Below are 9,575 nucleotides of genomic sequence, written 5' to 3'. Positions count from 1 at the left end.
AATACTATTACCTAATATTAGTGCCGTAAAAATATTTATGGTAGAGTTAGATCGAGTTATTCTTAAAACACCTAGAGTCATATATAATTTTATTGGTCCCAACAATTATTGAAAATAAAAATTTAAAAGGAGCTTGTTTGATGATCATGTTGTGCGAATTAGAAGGAGTTATAAAACTTTCATTTACCTTATAAGCATTAGCAATCTTCTTTTGTTGCAATGTCAAGTTATCTAATGCAACTACAATAAGGTTCACATTTAATATTACCACACATCTAAAATAAATATCTTTTTAATTTTCTTTATGCTCATTAAGAAAATCATATAAAACATTTATTATAAGATTCATTAAGGATACATCCTTGAGTTCTAAGGAGACACAAAACCAAGTCTAATGGATGAAATTTAGCAAATAGACTAGAGCGTGATTAATGGTGGTTCTCATGGCCCTCGGGTCATGGCGCCGTAGATGATCATTTTCAGCCTCATTTCGGGTGTGCTGGGACAGTCTAATGGTTGTATGACAGACTCTTCAATCTTTTTATTGCCGTGTTTAACTCTTAGATGCATGATTTTAAATTAAGTAGTACTAAATTCTAATATGTATTTGGTAAGAGTTTATACCAGGTTTGGTGTATTTCATTCGTTATCTATAAAATCTGTATTAGATCAAGTTTATATATCACCTCGTATACATAATACTAGTAAGGGATAGCCTATGATGTGCATGCCTAATAATACTATTACCTAATATTAGTGTCGTAAAAATATTTATGGTAGAGTTAGATCGGGTTATTCTTAAAACACCTAGGGTCATTAAAAATTATAATTTTATTGGTCCCAACTATTATTGAAAATGAAAATTTAAAAGGAGCTTGTTTGATGATCATGTTGTGCGAATTAGAAGGAGTTATAAAACTTTCATTTAACTTATAAGCATTAGCAATCTTCTTTTGTTGCAATGTAAAGTTATCTAATGCAACTACAATTAGGTTCACATTTAATATTACCTCATATCTAAAATAAATATCTTTTTAATTTTCTTTATGCTCATTAAGAAAATAATATAAAATAGTTATTATAAGATTCATTAAGGATACATCCTTGAGTTCTAAGGAGACATGAAACCAAGTTCGGTGGATGAAATTTAGCCAATAGACTAGAGCGTGATTAATGGTGTTTCTCATGGCCCTCGGATCATGGCGCCATAGATGATCGTTCTCAGCCTCATTTCGGGTGTGCTAGGACGGTCTAATGGTTGTCTGACAGACTCTTCAATCTTTTTTTTTTGCTGTGTTTAACTCTTAGATGCATGATTTTAAATTAAGTAGTACTAAATTCTAATATGTATTTGGTAAGAGTTTATACCAGGTTTGGTGTATTTCATTCGTTATCTATAAAATCTGTATTAGATCAAGTTTACATATCACCTCGTATACATAATACTAGTAAGAGATAACCTATGATGTGCATGCCTAATAATACTATTACCTAATATTAGTGTCGTAAAAGTATTTATGGTAGAGTTAGATCGAGTTATTCTTAAAACACCTAGAGTCATTAAAAATTATAATTTTATTGGTCCCAACTATTGTTGAAAATAAAAATTTAAAAGGAGCTTGTTTGATGATCATGTTGTGCGAATTAGCAGGAGTTATAAAACTTTCATTTAACTTATAAGCATTACCAATCTTATTTTGTTGCAATGTCAAGTTATCTAATGCAACTACAATTAGGTTCACATTTAATATTATCTCATATCTAAAATAAATATCTTTTTAATTTTCTTTATGCTCATTAAGGAAATCATATAAAATATTTATTATAAGATTTATTTGATTAATTTATGATTTACATCATAGTCAAATTACTCATTATATTTTGTAGGTAATTTATTAGATCGAAAATAGATTTGAAAATATAGACTAATGTTATTTTAATTTTCCAAAGTAATGTTTATCTTGGCCAAATATATTTAGCTAGAATGACATTTATTTTTAAGGGAAAGTGATATAACCTAATTAAAATTATTTACATGTGAGATAAGGAAAATAAAATTGTAGAAGAGGAGGACTATTGTTTTTCGGTTTTACGTCAAATTGAACTCTATTTTACTCGGAAAAATTGTTTACTCAAAGAAGGCTTTTGATGTTATTTTTATAAGATTATAGAGATGCATATACTAAAGTTAGATGATTTTAGCTTCAATTATTGATCATGAGATTAATTATCTGTGCAAATATTAACTATACAGTTTAAGTTAATATAGATCAATTAAAGTATATACTTTGTGTGTGAAATTTATGAGATTAATATCATATAAAGTACCACTTAGTAGCCATGGATTTGTTTTTTTTTTTTGAATATTTCTAGTCTTTTTTGGGGATATTTAAAATATTTTACTCCTATCATATTTTCTTAAACTTTGAATTTTGATCTTACTATCCTGATTTTCGTTTTGTTATCCAACTAATAAATACTCAAAAGAGAAGATAAATCCATCGACATAAGTCTAGTTCTTTAATCTAAAAGGTAAGATGGTACACGCATAAAACAATCGAGCATTTTTTTTTTCTAAATTTCGTATGAATTTTTTGAATATTTTTGTTAAAAAATAAAGCTTTTGTACAAAATATAGAAGGTGGAAGATAAAAAGATATGAAATAGCCAATCCATAGAATAAACAAGAGAAATTTTCAGAAATGACTATTGTTTAGTGGCTATTAACTTCCTATAGCTATCATATACATAATTACTTTCCGTAGCTACCTTTCAGTTGTTATGGTAATGTATTCGGTGTATTCGAGCTACTATATTCATGAATACAGTGGCAAAAATCGACTAAAAAACAGGACAGTCCAGCTGTCAGCCACTGTATTCACATGCATTCATACCATGTATTCATGAATACAACGTAATAATAGGTCTCTTCAGTTATTTAATAACGGAAAGCTGCTAATTTCACGGGATACATTCCTAATATAACTCACCTAAATCAATCATAACACATAACATTATCAATTCAATTAATGAGAAGATTTATTAGACGCTAAATATAAAAAAATACAGCATTCTGCAAAATTTCAGTCCCTCTTTTTTCTGATACAGTTTGAGTTTTTTTTTCCTAACATTATTCGAGGTTCTGCTCGGAATAAATAGGGTGTAAAGATTTATATAGGAGGTAAAATTTCCAACAAAGAGGAATTTTCAGAAATGACTATTGTTTAGTGGCTATTAACTGCCTATAACTATCATATACATAATTACTTTTCGTAGCTCCCTTTCAGTTGTTATGGTAATGTATTCGGTGTATTCGAGTGTAACGACCCGACTTATCGTTTTAAGAATTTAAGCCCCGTCTGGCGGCATAAGCCCCCGAGCAGCTTCTTATTATGTGTATTGACTTGCGTGCGTGGTTGAATTCAGTTACCGGATGATTTGGAGTGATTTGGGACACTTGGTCCCTAAAACAGAAACTTAAGTCTTAAGATTTTTACCGTAGTCGGAACTGTGTGAAGACGACTCCGGAATGGAATTTTGATGATGTCAATAGCTCAGTATGGTGATTTTGGACTTAAGAGCGTGTCCGAAAAATTATTTGGAGGTCCGTAGTGGAATTAGGCTTGAAATGCCGAAAGTTAAATTTTTGGGAAGTTTGACCAGGGGGTTGACTTTTTGATATCGAGGTCGGAATTCGATTTTGGAAATTGGAATAGCTTCGTTATGTCATTTATGACTTGTGTGCAAAATTTGAAGTCATTTCGGATAGATTTGATGTATTTCGGCACAAGATATAGAATTTGAAAGTTCAAAGTTCATTAGGCTTGAATTGAGGTGTGATTCATGGTTTTAGCGTTGTTTGATGTGATTCGAGGCTTCGACTAAGTTCGTATGATGTTTTAGGACTTGTTGGTATATTTGGTTGAGGTCCCGAGGGGCTCGGGTGAGTTTCGGGATGATTTTATACCATTTCTAGGCCATTTTTAATTGCTGGTTTATGCCTACAGAGGTGTGCATCGCGATCGCGAACTTTTGGTCACGTTCGCGAAGAGCAAACAACAATTTGGGGCCTTGTGAATCGTGATTGCGTAGAACAAATCTCTATTGCGTTGACCCGACTTTAGAATCTTATATCTCACAATGTATAAGGAATTTGGAGATGATCTAAATATAAAAGTTATAGCCCTTGATGTGTAGTTTTCAGAAAAGTAAACAATTTGTCATTTGGTGTTGGGTACAAACAATTATGGTGGTTACACTATAGGCTGTCTGGGAAGAGTTTGGAAATCTCTGTTGCATAGGGCTGAATTTGGAAGTATATATCTAGAAATATATAAGTAATTGGGAGATTAGCAACAAATGAAAGTTATAGCTCTTGGTGTCTCGGTTTCAGAAAGTTAAACCATTTGCAATTTGGAGTTTTGTTCAAAAAGTTATTACCATTATACTAGAGGCTATCTAGAAGAGTTGGGGGAGTTTGTTCTTCGCGATTGCATTTGGTTTTCCGCGATTGCGAAGAGCAATTTTGGGGCTGAAAATTTTTGTGCTTCGCGATCGCGAAGCATTTTCCGCGATCGTGAAGAGTAAATACCTAGGCAGTAGCTATATTTCGAGGTTTCAGCCATTTTTGACATATTTGAAGCTATGGAGCTCAGATTGAAGCGATTTTCACCATATGGATTAGGGTAAGTGTTCTATATCCTAAAGTGTTTATATTTCATGAATCTATGATTATATTCATCGTTTAATTCAGATTTTAATGGAAGAAATCAAGATTTTTGTAAAATCTTCCAAAAACGAAAATTTAAGATTTGGAGGTCGAGTTGTTATTAGAATTCAATAAAATTGGTATGGTTGAACTCGTATCGGAATGGTGTTCGGATTTCATGAAAATTTTGTCGGGTTCCGAGTGGCGGGTCCCGCATTGACTTTTGTTGACTTTTTGGAATATAGTTTTAAGTCGACGTATTATTATCTGGAATTATTTTCGACGAATTTTAATGGAGTTATACAATTAATTTGGATAGATTTGAGTTGTCTGGAGGTCAATTCAAGCAAGAATGCTATTTTGGAATATCGGCCTAATTTCAAAAAGGTAAGTGTCTTGCGTAACATCGAGTAGGGGAATTACTCCTTAGGCATTGAGTCTTATGTGCCATTTATGAAATGTAAAAAGCCGTGTACGCGAGGTGACGAGTACGTACTCGGGCTTATACGTGCAAAAATTCATTGAATTAAAGTCTTAGGCATTATTGTGTAGTAAATTAGAAAATTATAAAAAATTATTAAATCATCTGTTTGCCATGCCTAAATCCTTATTGTTGAATTTATTTTTATATGATAATTTGATGTGATTGTTACTTGAAATATTTATGAAATTTCATGAGTATTGTTGGTTTAATATTTCTTGAAAATTAATTCGACTATGAATTTTCTTATGCAAATAATTAATCTAAGCGAGCTTAAGAATAAGTGTTAATATAATTATCTAAATTTGCATTAATGAAGGCTTTGCCTTATGCTGAGTAATTTTTATCTCTATTAATTATTTTTGGGTGTTATATATATATTGTGTGGAGCCTTGGGCTATTTGTTGTGAAATTAATTAAATTTTGTTATATCTTTGGAATTTGGTTGTGGCCATTGGGAAAATTGTGATATGAATTGATTTTATTATGTTCCCATGTTAATTTCCCGTGTAAATTATTGTGTTGTGTGAGTTATTATTTTGGGGAGATAAGGGTGGCATTTCACCGTTGATATTATGTGGGTATAATGGTAGTATTTCACTGTTGTTGTATTTGTTGTAATATTGTCTGGGTGGAGCGATAAGGGTGGCTATTGAAGCGATAAGGGTAGCAATAGGAGCGATAAGGGTGAATTGATATTATCTGTGCGGAGCGATAAGGGTGGCTATAGGAGTTATAAGGGTGGCAATAGGAGCGATAATGATGGCTATTGTCAGGGACGATATGTGATGATGTATGGTTGTGGTGTTGATGATTTTTATGTGATGTTGTGATTTTTCTTGTGTTTATTTTTATGCCTTGTGCAATTGGTCTTGTTGATAGTAAACTGATAACAATCTGTTTTATGTTGAAATTGAGAGCCTGTGGCTATTGCCATGCGTATTATAAAATGAAATCTGGGAACAAGGTGCCTTGAGTAAATAATGAAGATATTTGGCACGTGAATTGTCCGTGCAGTTGTGATATGAAATGTGGGCACGAGGCGCTGTGATGAAATGATAATGATAATTGGCACATGAATTATTCGTGCAACTGTGATATGAAATGAGGGCACGAGGTACCGGAAAAATATGAAAATGGGCTGAGACCCGTGTTTACGAAAAATATGAAAATGGGCTGAGACCTGATTTTGTTTTACGATTATGAAATGAGGTGTCACATGGTGACTTTTTAATTGAAAGAATTATATTCAAAATATTTATTTGGAAGGATGTTTGTTCAAAAAAAATTATATGAAAGAATTGTATTTGAAAGATAATTATTTGAGGAAATTATATTTGAAAAGATTTATTGAAAGAATTATATTTGAAAAATAATTATTTGAGAAAACTACATTTGAAAGAGAGTTATTTGGAATAATTATATGTGACGGATATTTAATTGAAAAACTTGAATTAATTAGGCGTACATGTATTTATTAATTGTTGAATGATATTTATGGTATTCTTGTTGTCTTGCTGCACATACCACTTGTTATTTTATCCCGCCCTTATTGCTGTCTGTTTCCTAGTATTTTGTATATTATATTGCACAGGTTATTAGAATAGTGAGTGTCTTGACTGTACCTCGTCTCTACTCCATTGAGGTTAGTTTTGATACTTACTGGGTACCGACCGTGGCGTACTCATACTACACTTTTGCACATTTTTGTGCAGAGCCAGGTATTGAAGATAATAGACTTGAGCAGAGTTAAAGCGGGATCGTAAGGATTCAAGGTAGAGCTGCTTGATCGTCGCAGTCCTGGAGTCTTTTCATTTCATTGTACTGTTAACTTGTAATAAAACAATATTGTATATTAGGTCCTCGTGATCATTCTATGTATTCAGTTAGAGTTCGTGACTCAGTACTACCAGTTTTGCGAGGTTGTATATTCATATTTATTCCACTGTTAGTTTTGGTTACTTATTTAATTAAAAAAAATGGCTTTAAAATGTAATAGAAATCGGCTTACCTAGTCTTAGAGACTAGGTGCCATCACGACGCCTGTGGTGGGATTTTGGGTCGTGACATAACTGTATCCATCTGTATTTAAAAGAATAATACAATGAAATATAGTAAAATACTCTCAATACAAATAGAAAATCAATGAATACAACCAATGAAATATACTCAATAAAGCAGTAATACCATGTATTAGGAATAAACAAAATATTGTGAATACAAAAATAAACTTGAATACATTGAACACAACTGTTAGATACAACAGAATACAAGCACTAGGTTTATTATAAAATATGCAGGCAGTAGGTTACTATTACAGATTGTATCCGGCATAAATACATGATGTATTCATATACAGAAAATCAAGTTTCAAAGTATTTCTGTAGATACTCTCATATCAGAAACTTTGATCAAGACATTTTAAAACTCATGTTAACAGAGATAAAATCCAGCAAATCGAGATCTAGGGTTTGAGAACAATCTAGTGAAAGAACCTGCAAATAAAGGAGAATCGTGATTCAACAATGGGGAAGACAATGACGCTGTGAGAGAGATCGTGTAGAGAGAAATAAGATACGATAATTTTGGGAGAGAATAAATTGAAAGAATGAGAGAGAAAAATATTAAACAACATACTTAATGGCTTAACGGTAGGAAGTGACCATAAATATATATTTTGCTATAAAAACTAAAAGGTAGTTATAAAAAATAATATTTTAAAAGGTTTTTTATTTATAATAAATAGGGTGTAAAGCTTTGCTATAGGAGGTAAAATTTCCAACAAACAAAGAGCTATACTACTAAAGTGTTACATTGAAACAGCGAGAGACGGGCCTACTTGAACAATAAGTGGCAGTTTAAATCGCTGCAGTAACAATAGGTGGTCAGTAGTCTTTTTGGACTCAAACGACAAAAATTGGTGAAAAACAATTGACTACCATTTTATATATAACACGGTTATTTACCGCACTATACCTTAACTACACGTTTGTCCGTTAAGGTATAGCACATGTAAAACTTGGATTTGAGCTAGGATACTGATGATATGCACATGGGTCGCCGAAAATGTAACGACCCGACCGGTCGTTTTGAGTATTACAACCTCGTTTCCCCATTTACTGCTCAAATTGTACATTATAGTTGTTGTGTGAATTGCCGAGGCAATTGGTTCGGGTCCGGTGAGGTTTTGGAATGAATTGGAACACTTAGTTCCAAGGTTTAATGTCACGACCCAATTTCACCTATAGGTCGTGATAGTGCCCAACACTACAGCTAGGCAAGCCAACTTAATAAATTAAGCATATACTGACAAAATTTAAAATCAAAAAAATAATAAAACCCAAATTCTACTAATATGTGTGCCAAGACCTGGTGTCACAAATGTATGGGTATCTAGTAGATTATACAAAACTTCAAATACTGTCTGAAATAAAAATAGACAGAATGAAAATATAAGGAGAGACACTAGTAGCTGCAGAACGGCTCAGAAAGTGCAGCTCACCACTATGCCCCTGGATAACGTGAGTGTAAGACGATAGATCCCCCACTAGTACTTGCCTCAGGTCCTGCACAAAAAAGAAATGTGTAGCAAGTGCAGTATAAGTACGAAAATAATGTGTACCCAGTAAGTATCAAGCCTAATCTCGAAGTGGTAGAGACGAGATGGCCGACTTTGACACTCACTATGGTCAATAATAATAATAATTTAAAATACAACTAGGATATTTAAATCAACATGATTTACAGAATTTAAAATAATTTATTTAATAAGCGAAAATAATCAAATTCCTTCAATTCAAATAATTTCCAATTTAACAATTAAATATCATTTATAGGAATAACAATTAATTCTTTAACAAGCAAGAATAATAATTCATTAAATTCCAAGGATTTTTTCAATTTATCAATTAGCTTCGCAAGCTGAAATAAGCTATTAAAGTATCGTGTAATTATTATTATTATTCTTAAGCACGATTTCTGCTGAGGACGTACGGCCCGATCCAGAATGTCGTGTACACTGCCGAGGGACGTGCGGCACGATCCATAGATGCATCTATCCCGCCGAGGCGTTCGACCCGCTCCACAAGAAAGGAGGACATTTTCTTATGTACCTCCGGAAGGAAAGTATATTTATTATAGGATAAATTTGGGAGGAAGAATAATTTTTTTTAACAATTAATTAATTTAAATAGAAAATCAAGCATATGAGATTTTCATCCTTTAATATCTTTATCTAACAATTTACAATATATTCATATATATCAAATAATATTAACTAAACAAAGAATACAATTTACACAAGTAATTAATACTTTGAGTCCTAAACTACTCGGACTTTAGCATTAATAATAGCTACGCACAGACTCTCGTCACCTCGTGCGTACG

The 9,575-nt window shown here is 32.3% G+C and overlaps 1 non-coding gene across 1 annotated transcript; it reads left to right on the top strand.

The window, feature by feature from the left end:
* The first annotated feature begins 1,055 nt into the window (after positions 1–1,055).
* Positions 1,056–1,272, top strand: LOC142177887 (small nucleolar RNA U3). Its single transcript, XR_012706426.1, has one exon. It is a non-coding gene; the product is annotated as a small nucleolar RNA U3 (small nucleolar RNA).
* The last annotated feature ends 8,303 nt before the right edge of the window (positions 1,273–9,575 follow it).

Source organism: Nicotiana tabacum, chromosome 23 (assembly GCF_000715075.1).
Source record: "Nicotiana tabacum cultivar K326 chromosome 23, ASM71507v2, whole genome shotgun sequence".
Taxonomy (NCBI): domain Eukaryota; kingdom Viridiplantae; phylum Streptophyta; class Magnoliopsida; order Solanales; family Solanaceae; genus Nicotiana; species Nicotiana tabacum.
The sequence above is the reverse complement of the archived record's forward strand: the minus strand, read 5'-3'. Positions and strand labels throughout refer to the sequence as shown.